The sequence below is a fragment of the Sapajus apella genome, unplaced genomic scaffold (assembly GCF_009761245.1).
Source record: "Sapajus apella isolate SASKATOON/1434 unplaced genomic scaffold, GSC_monkey_1.0 scaffold163, whole genome shotgun sequence".
Classification (NCBI taxonomy): domain Eukaryota; kingdom Metazoa; phylum Chordata; class Mammalia; order Primates; family Cebidae; genus Sapajus; species Sapajus apella.
Window position 1 is genome coordinate 2,384,845 of NW_022437103.1, and position 12,375 is coordinate 2,397,219.

At 45.2% G+C, this 12,375-nt stretch overlaps 1 long non-coding RNA gene across 1 annotated transcript; it reads left to right on the forward strand.

The window, feature by feature from the left end:
* The first annotated feature begins 527 nt into the window (after positions 1-527).
* LOC116542161 lies at positions 528-2,323 on the forward strand. Its single transcript, XR_004265098.1, has 2 exons — positions 528-611; positions 2,124-2,323. It is a non-coding gene; the product is annotated as an uncharacterized LOC116542161 (long non-coding RNA).
* The last annotated feature ends 10,052 nt before the right edge of the window (positions 2,324-12,375 follow it).

The window sequence follows — 12,375 nt, forward strand, 5'->3', positions numbered from 1 at the left end:
TGTTTCAGGCTCCCCTACGAAGTTTGCCCAAGCCCAGGTTTAGGAATCTTGTTCACCTTCCCGATATCCACTTCCCTGCTTATGCCTCTTGTTGGCCTACTTGCTGTTCCCCCAGCAGGCAGCTTGGGCTGTCCAACTTATTTCTTACCAGCAGTGAGCTTGGCTATGGGAGTATCCACTTCCTCTACACCCACCCCCACCCAAATTCTTTTTTTATTTTTTTTTTAATAAAGACCGGGTTTCACCATGTTGGTCAGGCTGGTTTTGAACTTCCAACCTCAGGTCATCCACCTGCCTTGGCCTCCAAAGTGCTTGGATTACAGGCGTGAGCCAATATGCCTGGCCCACCCAAATTCTTTCCTTTCATCCTTCTCTGCAGCAGCCAGGGGTCCTCACCTCCCAGCCTCACCAACAGCTTGGTGAGCCTTCTGATGTGGCGCCCACTGCTTAGAGTATCAGTCCTGGTGGCTGACACGCTCCTGGGGCAGGGCCTTGACTTCACTTTCTGTCCTTCTCTCTTCCCCATTAGGCCAGTTGATTCTCAGAATTCATAGCATTACCTTGCTGACTGGGCAGTGCTCCAGGACACCTGTGATGACTTAACTGCCAAGGTAATCCCCTAAATGTTCTTTTGACTGGAGATGCCACCGAGAAATCTCCAGACCTTGGAAGGCATGCATAATAAATTTTAAGACTCAAAAACCTTGCAGGATTCTTCCACATAAAATGAGTGGAGAAGTACTTTGGGGCTTCCCACATTGAGGGCTCTGCTTATATCCCATGGGCTGCTCCACAGAGACGATCACCAGATGCTGATGGAGGCCTTTTGTGTACCAGGCAGCAGCTTGGGGACTGGAGGTCCCCAGAGCAAGTTGGGGTTAGGAAGTCTAAAACAGTCTGCTTTTCAGGAGCACTTCCACCTCTTCCTGAGTTGCTCTTATGCTTAAAACTTATTTCTGAGGCCAGGCGTGGTGGCTTACATCTGTAATCCAAGGACTTTGGAGGCCAAGGTGGGTGGATCACCTGAGGTCGGGAGTTCAAGACCAGCCTGACCAACATGGTGAAACCCCGTCTTAAAAAAATAAAATAAAATAAAAAATAAAAAAATAAAAACGTTTATCTGTCCCTTCCCACAACATTAGTTTCTCCTTCCTTTGTGCACTGGTTCTTTCCTCTCTTTGGGCAGTTGTTCATCAGTGCCCATCTGAGCCAGGCTGGTACCCACCTAAAGAAAGGCTGCCAAACATCCTCTAAGCCTGACTGAAAGGAAGGGCAGGAAAGGGATTCTGAGGTTAGACACATGCCAGTCGGAGGTGCTTGGCCCTGAGGAATCAACAGCTTTGTTTGTTTGTTTGTTTTGAGATGGAGTCTTGCTCTATCACACAGGCTGGAGTGCAATGGCACCATCTCGGCTCACTGCAACCCCCACCTCTGGGTTCAAGTGATTCTGTCTCAGCCTCGCAAGTAAATAGGATGACAGGCGCATGCCACTATGCCTGGCTAATTTTTTTGTATTTTTGGTAGAGATGGGGTTTTATCATATTGGTCAGGCTGGTCTAGAACTCCTTGACTCAAGTGATCTGCCTTCCTCGACCTCCCAAAGTGCTGGAATTACAGGCCTGAGCCACCACATCTGGCCTTCAACGGTTTTTAAATTCATTTAAAAACTTACCATTTTTTAATGATCATTTTTACTTTTTAGTGTAGCAAAATGTAAAGAATAAAAATTATACCTACCTCTCAGATCTCGGCTCTAATACCATTCTCTAATAAAAGGAATTAGGGCCCGCAGGAAAAACGGCTGATTCTAGGACTAGAGGTAGGAAATATACAAGATGAGCCTGGAGTATGGTATCTTGTAGTGTCAGAAAGTAAGTACTAAAAAACAAAAACCTAAAAACCCAATGCTGAGGCTATATCAAAAAAACAAATGAGCCAAGCGCAGTAGCACACGCCTGTAATCCCAGCACTTTGGGAGGCTGAGGCAAGTGGATTGCTTGAACTCAGGAGTTCAAGACCAACCTGGGCAACATGGTGAAACCTCATCTCTGCAAAAATGACAAAAATTAGCTGGGCATGGTGGCACATATCTGTGGTGCATGTCTGTAGTCTCTGTTACTCAGGAGGCTGAAGTAGAAGGATCACTTGAGTCCAGGAGGTTGAAGCTGCAGTGAGCCAAGATCACACCACTGCACTCAAGCCAGCGCAACAGAATGAGACCCTGTCTCAAAAACAACAAAGACAAATGGAAAAGAGCATCCAGTGGCCAAAGCAGGAACAATTTAAGTAACAGAATCAATAAAATATTGGATTATGACCCAAAGTGTAAAATAAATATCCTTGAGTCTGTAGTAATATAAATAAATGATTGAATAGATAAAAGGAGAATTGTAGATAAATCTCCCATGCAGAAGAATCCCAAATAATTTATATGGCTACTGTGCCCTCAGGGAGGGGAACATTACTCCACACTCCTTCAGTATAGGTTGTACTTAGTGGCTTCCTTCCAAAGAGTTCATGTAGAAAAAGAGAAAAAAACACTACATGGAGAAAACTGACAAATACTTCCTCAACCAAGTGATCAAGTCATTGATATGTCATGTTGATAAGTCACTTGAGAGTAAAATACAAAAATTAGCTAGGCATGGTAGTGGGCATTTGTAATGCCAGCTACTATGGAGGCTGAGGCAGGAGAATCGCTTAAACCTGGGAGGTGGAAGTTGCAGTAAGCTGAGATCGCACCACTGTACTGCAGCCTGGGCGACAGAGGTAGGCTCCATCTCAAAAAAAAAGAGAGAGAAAGTATGTACCCTTGATATGATATGATATGATATGATGAAAACGGGACTTTACCTTGTAGTCCTACTCCTGAAAATCCACACTCCTGGCTGGGCACACTGGCTCATGGCTGTAATCCTGGCAATTTGGGAGGCCAAGGCGGGTGGATTACCTGAGGTCAGGAGATCGAGACCATCCTGGCCAACATGGTAAAACCGTGTCTCTGCTAAATCTTAGCCGGGCGTGGTGGCACGCACCTGTAGTCCCAGCTATTCAGGAGGCTGAGGCAGGAGAACAGTTTGAACCTGGCAGGCAAAGGTTGTAGTGACCTGAGATAGCGCCACAGCACTCCAGCCTGGGTGACAGAGCAAGACTCCGTTTCAAAAAACCAAAAAAAATCCACACTCCTAGTTCAACCATGTGAAAAACACCAAAGAAATTCTACTAGAGGGATATCCTACAAAGCACTGAACTTAGCCAGGCACAGTGGCTCACGCCTAATAAGTAATTCTAGCACTTTGGGAGGCTGAAATGGGCGAATCACTTGAGGTCAGGAGTTCAAAACCAGCCTGACCAACATGGTAAAACCCTGTCTCTACTAAAAATACAAAAAAATTAGCCATGCGTGGTGGCAGATGCCTGTAATCCCAGCTACTCAGGAGGGTGAGGCAGCAGAATTGCTTGAAACAGGGAGGCAGAGGTTGTGGTGAGCTGAGATCAAGCCACTGTATGTACTCCAGCCTGGGCAACAAGAACAAAACTTCATCTCAAAAAAAAACCCCAAAAAACCCACTGAACTTAAAGTACCCCTTAAAGCCTTAAAGTTGTCATGGTCAGCCAGATGCAGTGGGTGATGCCTGTAATTCCGGCACTGGTGGGAGGCTGAGGCAGGTGGATAGTTTGAACTCAGAAGTTCAAGATGAACTTGGTGAAACCCCATCTCTACAAAAAATATAAAAACTTAGCCAGGTGTAGTGGTGCACACCTGTTGTCCCAGCTACTTAGAAGGCTGAGGTGGGAAGATGGCCTGAACCCGGGAGGCAGAGGTGGCAATGGGCCAAGATCGGACCACTGTATGCCAGTCTGGGTGACAGAGCCAGACCCTGTCTCAAATAAACCAAAAAAATTGTCATGGTCATTAAAATAAGGAAAGTCATCAGGCATGGTTGCTCATGCCTGTAATTTCAGAACTTTGGGAGCCCAAGTAGGGCGAATCATGAGATCAGGAGTTCGAGACCAGTGTGGCCAACATGGTGAAACCCCGTCTCTACTAAAAATACAAAAATTAGCTGGGCATGGTGGCACACACCTGTAGTCTCGGCTACTCAGGAGGTTGAGGTAGGAGAATTACTTGAAACTGGAAGGTGGAGGTTGCAGTGAGCTGAGATCATGCCTCTCCACTCCAGCCTGGGAAACAAGAACAAAACTCAAAAAAAAAAAAAGGAAAGTCAGAGAAACTGTCCCAGCTAAGAGCAGCTTAAGGGGATGTGACAAGTAAATGTAACATAAATGGATGAACATGAGAAGGCTATTAGGTAAAAAATAAGCAGCTGGGAGCAGTGGCTCACACCTGTAATCCCAGCACTTTGGAAGGCTAAGCTGGGCGTATCACCTGAGGCCGGGAGTTTGAGACCAGCCTGACCAACATGGAGAAACCCCTTCCCTGCTAAAAATACAAAAAAATTATCTGGGCGTGGTGGCACGCACCTGTAGTCTCAGCTACTGAAGAGGCTGAGGCAGGAGAATCGCTTGAACTGGGGAGGCGCAGGTTGCGGTGAGCCAGGATCGCGCCATTACATACAGCCTGGACAACAAGGGCGAAACTCCGTCTCAAAAAAAAAAAAAAATTAAGAAAAGCTGAATAGCTGAGCTTGGTGGCTCACGCCTGTAATCCCAGCAGTTTGGGAGGCCAAGGCGGGCGGATCCCAAGGTCAGAAATTCGAGACCAGCCTGGCCAATATGGTGAAACCCCTTCTCTACTAAAAATACAAAAAATAGCTGAGCATTGTGGCACACGCCTGTAGTCTCGGCTACTCAGGAGACTGAGGCAGGAGAATCACTTGAACCTGGGAGGCGGAGGTTTCAGTGAGCCAAGGTCTCACCACTGCACTCCAGCCTGGACGACAGAAAAAAAAAAAAAGAAAGAAAGAAAGAACAAAGAAAAACTGAATAAAGCATGGACTTCTATGGACTTTAGTTAGTGATGCTATATCAATATTTGTTCATTAATTTTAACAAGTATACCATACTAATGTAAGATATTAATAATAGGGGATATTGGATGCAAGGCATATAGAAATTTTCTGTACTATTTTGTCAATTTTTCTGTAAATCTATTTTTTTTTTTTTTTTTGACATGGAATCTTGCTCTGTTGCCCAGCTGGAGTGCAGTGGTGCAGCCTCAGCTCCTAGCTCACTGCAACCTCTGCCTCCTGGGTTCAAACAATTCTCCTGCCTCAGCCTCCTGAGTAGCTGGGGTTACAAGCACCCACCACCACACCCGGCTAATTTTACAAATATTTTTAGTAAAGACAGGGTTTCACCATGTTGGCCAGGCTGGTCTCGAACTCCTGACCTCAAGTAATCCACCTGCCTTGGCTTCCCAAAGTCCTGGGATTACAGGCATAAGCCACTGTGCCTGACCAATTTTTCTGTAAATCTAAAACTGTTCTAAAAATAAAGTCTATTATTTTAAAAATTATATCTGTCTGCTTGTTTTGGTTTGTTTTTTTGAGACAGAATCTTGCTCTGCCACCTAGGCTGCAGCTGCAGTGCAGTTGCACAATCATGGCTCACTGCACCACCTGGGCTCAATCAATCCTCCTGCCTCAGCCTCCCAAGTAATAGGACTACAGGCATTCATCACCATGCCCAGCTAATTTTTGTAATTTTTTTGTGTTTTTTTTTTTTTTGTAGAGATGGGTCTCACTGTGTTGGCCAGGCTGGCTGGCTATTTTTTTCTATTTTCTGTAGAGACAGGGGTCTCACTATGTTGCCCAGGCTGGTCTCAAACTCCTGGACTCAAACCATTGGCCCACCTCAGCCTCCAAAAATGTTGGGATTACAGGCCTGAGCAACCACACCTGGCCTAAAAACAACATCTGCTTTATTATGAACTACCTAGTACCCAGCAAGAAGATGGGCTGAGGGGAGGTCCTGCAGGCTGAAGCCTCAGAGCATCCACTTCTACTGGTGCATCCAGTATTCCTGCCATAGAAAGTTCATTTTGGAAAGGGGGATATTATCCTTTTTTTTTCAGACAGGGTCTCGCTCTGTCGTCCAGGCTAGAGTGCAGTGGAGCGATCTTGACTCACTGCAACCTCTGTTCTGCCTCCTGAGTTCAAGCGATTCTTATGCCTCAGCCTCCCGAGTAGCCGGCATTACAGGTGCCCACCACCATGCCTGCCTAATAATCCGGTGAGGAATACTATTCCTTTTTAAATGACTGGCAGTTAGGATTGTTTGCTTAGTTTGCAGCAACCATGTGAGGGCAAAGCCACCCACGTGGTTTGGAAGGACAGGAACTGGTCCTGTGCCAAGCTGTGCCTTCTCTCTCAGTGGTGGAGGGGGTAGTGGGGCCTGCAGGGAACTAGGCAAACTCATGCCCTGCCAAAAGGGATGACAGATGCTCCCCTCCAGCTGACAATAGCCATGGGAGAGAGAGGACCCAGAACTGCCAGATCTTTCCATATTTCAAAAGACATAATTAATCTAGCTTTTCTTGTGAAGTCTCCTGATTTTTTTTCTTTTTTTTCCCTCACAGACAAGAAGTCTCCTGATTTTTGAATGTTGCCAACTAATTCTAATTTTATTTAAACACTGCTCACTGTATAAACAATATACATCCAGGTCACTATACAATACGTATGTGTGGGCCACATCCAGTCAAGCCCTACATAGGCTGCATTTCTCAAAGATGGGTTCATCTGGTTTTATTCTTTCTGTGCCCCTCAGGACCTACCATGGCATCTGATGTGTAATTGGTACTCCAAAATATATATGGAATAATGAACAAGATAATAGGGAAATGAGACATACATATATTGACAATTAATATATATATTTTTTGATATCGAGTTTCACTCTTGTCACCCAGGCTAGAGTGCAATGGCATGATCTCTGCTTACTGCAACCTCCACCTCCCATGTTCAAGCAATTCCCCTGTCTCAGCATCCTGAGTAGTTGGGATTACAGGCATGTGCCACCACGTCTAGCTAATTTTTGTATTTTTAGTAGAGTCGGGGCTTCACCATGTTGGCCAGGCTGGTCTCAAACTCCTAGCCTCGTGATCCGCCCACCTCAGCCTTTCAAAGTGCTGGGATTACAGACATGAGCCACCACACCCGGCCTGAAATCCTCTTTTTTTTTTTTTTTAATAAATTTTTTCTTTTGTCAAGTGTCTTGCATTGGAACTGAAATCCTCTTAAGTCTTGACTAAGAGGCTGGAGGATCTGCTTTCAAGGTGGCTATTTCACACATATCTGAAAGTTGCTATTAGCAAGTCAGATTCTTTCCATACATGGTCTTTCCGCATGTGGCCCCCTCTACAGAACTGTTGAGTGTCTTTACAACATGGTAACTAGTTTCTGCTAGAGTGAGCACTTCTAGAGAGTGAGACAAGAAGTTATCCCTTTATCCCTTTTACAATCTAGCCTAGAGGGTCATATTGTATCATTTCCATCATATTGTATTCATTAAAAGTCAGCTGTAGCCTGGTCCAGTGGCTCACACCTGCAATCCCAGGATTTTGGGAGGCTGAGGCAGGCAGATCACAAGGTCGAGAGATCAAGACCATCCTGGCCAACATGGTGAAACCCCATCTCTACTAAAAATTCAAAAATTAACTGGGCATGGTGGTGCATGCCTGTAGTCCCAGCTATTCGGGAGGCTGAGGCAGGAGAATTGCTTGAACCTGGGAGGCGAAGGTTGTAGAGAGCTGAGATCATGCCATTGCACTCTGGTGATAGAGTGAGACTCTGTCTAAAAAAAAAGTCAGTTGCTAAATCCAGCCCACAGTGAATAGGAGGGGAAGTAGGCTGCACCTTGCGAAGGGTAATGTATCAAATAATTTTAAGACCACTATAGAGGGCATTCATGTGGAGGGGCAGTCTTGTGTGTGGTCTCAAAGCCTGAGCAGAGTAAGGAGGACATACATAGAGCTGGGCAACCAGGCATAGCTGTTCAGGGCCCGAACAGGATAAAGAAGGCATCCATGTGGGAGAGACTGGCCGGTTTGAGGAGCTGAAGCCCAAGTGTATCTCAGGAGGGTATCTGGGCAGCAGTGTTGGAAGATGGGTGACATACAGGGGATTGATCATACACATAAATGTATTAAGAATCACTGGGGCGGCTGGGCGCGGTGGCTTATGCCTGTAATCCTAGCACTTTGGGAGGCCGAGGTGGGTGGATCACCTGAGGTCAGGAGTTCAAGACCAGCCTGGCCAACATGGTGAAACCGCATCTTAAAAAAATTAATTAATTTAAAAAAAAAAAAAAAGAATCACTGGGGCTGGGCAAAGTGGCTTACGCCTGTAACCCCAGCATTTTGGGAGGCCAAGACAGATAAATCACCTGAGGTCAGGAGTTCAAGAACAGCTTGACCAACATGAAGAAACCCCGTCTACTAAAAACACAAAATTAGTTGGGTATGGTGGCTCATGCCTGTAATCCCAGCTACTTGGGAGGCTGAGGCAGAAGCATCACTTGAACTCGGGAGGCAGAGGTTGCAGTGAGCTGAGATCACACCATTGCACTCCAGCCTGGACAACAAGGGTGAAACTCCCTCTCAAAAAAAAAAAAGAATAATTGGACCAGACATGGTGGCTCATGCCTGTAATTCCAGAATTCCAGAACTTTGGGAGGTCTAGGTGGGCAGATCACCTGAGGCTAGGAATTTAAGACCAGTCTGGCCAACATGGCAAAACTCGTCTCTACTAAAAATACAAAAACTAGCCAGGCATGATGGTGTGTGTCTGTAATCCCAGCTACTCAGGTGGCTGAGGCAAGAGAATCACTTGAACCCAAGAGGCAGAGACCGCAGTGAGCTGAGATCCTGCCACTGCACTCTAGCCTGGGTGACAGAGCAAGACACTGTCTCAAAGAAAATTTAAAAAGGCCGAGTGTGGTGGCTCACACCTGTAATTCCAGTACTTTGGTAGGCCGAGGCAGGCCGATTACCTGAGGTCAGGAGATCGAGAACAGCCTGGCCAATATGGTGAAACCCCGCCTCTATTAAAAATTCCAAAAATTAGCTGGGCTTAGTGGCAGTCTCCTGTAATCCTAGCTACTCAGGAGGCTGAGACAGAAGAATTGCTTGAACCCAGGAGGCGGAGGTTGCAGTGAGCCAAGATTGCGCCATTGCACTCCTGCCTGGGCAACGAGAGCAAAACTCAGTATCAAAAAAAAAAAAAGAAGAAGAATTGAAGCCAGTTCTCTCCCTGTCAGAAGAGTGAATTACAAATATGGAAAGGGAGAAACCTAACATAAATTCTGTGGTGTGGGATTGAGAACTGGAAGTAACAGTGTGAACTCACAGTTTGCAAGATAGATAGAGATACTTAGATACAAACGTGTGTGTATGTGTGTGTGTGTGTGTGTGTGTGTTTGTGTGTGTGTGTGTGTGTGTGTGTGTGTGTGTCCCCTATTTGTCCTATTGCTGTACAGGAGAGGGCCTGGGAGAAGCAGAATCCTAACAGCAATGGGCATATCTGGCACTCAAATCTTGGCTTGAGTACACTTAGGACCCAGAAATATCATTTTCCCTGAAAGGAATGAGAAATGGTGGATCCCGGGCTTGGAGCAGGGAATATGCAAGATGAGCCCCAAACATCTTTTTGTACCAAATGCAAGGATTTGCTTAAAGAATGTTAGGGGCATATGGAAAGGACCCGTGAGCCATCATCAAGGGACTTCTGCTGGCCAAATCTGGTACAATGTGAACCAATCAAATTAAGGAAGTATAGCCCTATTTTGAATAAAATAGGAAAGCATGAGTCCATACTCATATATATAAATAAGTGAGACAATTGATGAGGCACAGGCTATTTATAGAGTTTCAGAGTATCCACAAAATATGTATTAATTACAAGGGGGAAATGGATGATTTTACACCAGAGAAGCCTTGCAGGCATCACCTTAATTAAGTGAGCAGGGCAAACATCATTCATAATGTGACACATTAAAGTCATGCACCACCTGATTGGATGCAAGGAGAGGAGCTCAGCATCACTTCTGTAGAAACATGACTCTAGTCATGACGAAACAGCAGACAAACCAACATTGGGGCTATAACCAAATAATTGGATTGCCATCACCAAAAATATCAAGGATATGAAAGTTACAGAAGGACTTGAAGAACTGTTTCAGAGCGAGGGAGATTAAGAAGATACAAAAACTAGGAGCTAGCCGATCACAGTGGCTCATACCTGTAACCCCAGCACTTTGGGGAGGCCAAGGCGGGCAGATCTCCTGAGGTCAGGAGTTGGAGACCAGCCTGGCCAACATGGAGAAACTCTGGCTCTACTGAAAATACAAAAACTAGCTAGGTGTGGTGGTTTGTGCCTATCATCCCAGCTACTTGGGAGGCTGAGGCACGAGAATCACACGAACCCAGGAGGCAGAGGTTGGAGAGCTGAGATCACGCCACTGCACTCCAGCATGGATGACAGAGTGAGACTCTGTCTCAAAAAAAATGAAAATAAAAATCAATAAATAAATACATTAGAACCCAGATCAATTAAATTGAAGTTTGGAGGGATGGGATCCAGTGTTTTTTAAGGCTCCCAGGAGATTTCAATGTGCAGCTGAGATTGAGAACCACAGTTCTAGTAAGTCTGGATTAGCACTGGGTGGGGATGTGCAGAATTCAACTCCTGTGGCAGGTCATTCCTCTAGTGAGGTCTCTAAGAGCTCTTCAGGCAAGATGACTCTGCAGACAACCGAGGCTCAGCGCAGTACTGTAAGCCTCAGTGCACTTTTGAGAATCCTCCTGTTTACTTATCATTGCCTTCACTTCAACCTAAGAAACTTGGTGAGGCTATGAATTCAACTGATACTGTCATTTATCAAACTATTGCTCAAATGTCAGGTCTAGGCCGGGCGCGGTGGCTCACGCCTGTAATCCCAGCACTTTGGGAGGCCGAGGCGGACGAGGTCAAGAGATCAAGACCATCCTGGTCAACATGGTGAAACCCCGTCTCTGCTAAAACTACAAAAAATTAGCTGGGCATGGTGGCACGTGCCTGTAATCCCAGCTACTCAGGAGGCTGAGGCAGGAGAATTGCCTGAACCTAGGAGGTGGAGGTTGTGGTGAGCCGAGATCGCGCCATTGCACTCCAGTCTGGGAAACAAGAGCAAAACTCCGTCTCAAAAAAAAAAAAAAAAAAAAAATGTCAGGTCTAATTTTTGGCTACTTCAGCCCTGTGGCAATAAGAGGATAGAGGTTCTTTTAACACAATCACAGAAAGTCACTGGACCATGCTTTAGATTGAGAATTTATAGCCTATTCTTTCTTTGTCTTTCTTTCTTTTTAAACTTGAAATAGTCCTGGATTTCCTCCCCTCTCCCAACCAAGAACCATCTGAGAGTAAGTTGCTGATGTGATTATCCCCTAATCCTTTAGTGCAACCTTTCTCAATCAGGGTTCCTCATGTGACTGACAGAACAGAAAAAAAAATGATTTGAATTTAAAAAAACAGTCACCTCACCAGGAACTGAATTAGCCAGAACCTTGATCTTGGACTTCCCAGCCTCCAGAACTGTGAGAGTTAAATTTCTGTTGTTTAAGCCACCCAATCTATCATATTTTGTTTTAGCAGCCCAAGTTGATTAACACAAGGCCTCCTAAAGAAGGCTTGGAGGAAGTGCTACACTGTATACTCAGAAAGTTATTGTAGGCTCTTTCCTTCAGTGTGCATTTATTCAAGGGACTCTGGATCTGAGAGCTGACTCAGGCTTGGAAATTGGAAAAAGAACTGTTTCTTTTTATCATGATGGCTTCAGTCAAGCCTCTGTTTGTCAAACTTAGAGTTTTTAGTTATACCTGATCCCGTAGAAATGTAATGGGCTGTACATCTCTCTCTGGCTTGTAGATGGCTGCCTTCTTGTTATACCCTCACGTGGCCTAGGTGCATGTATGTGAAAAGAAAGATCTCCTTTTCTTCCTCTTCTTAAAGGCCAATAATCCCATCATGAGGGCCCCATCCTTATAAACTAATCTAACCCTAATTACATTCCAAAGGCAGCATCTCTAAATATTATCATACTGGGGGTTTGGGTTTCAACATATGAATTTTGGGGAGAACACATTCAGTCCATAGTATTATACCCCTGGCCTCTTAAAAGTGCAGTGAAGTTTACAGTAGCCCAAACTGTAATCTTCATTCATTCATTCCATCCTACCAGTCCCAAAAGTCTTAATTTGGTCCAGCACCAACTCTAAAGTCTAAAGTCCAAAGTTTCATCTAGACTACTATGGGTGAGACTTGAGGTGTTCTTCATCCTGAGGCAAGTTCCTCTCCAGTGTTCAACCTGTGAAACCAGACAAATACATTGATAGGAAAGGCATAGGACAAACATTACAACTCCCAGAAGGAAGAA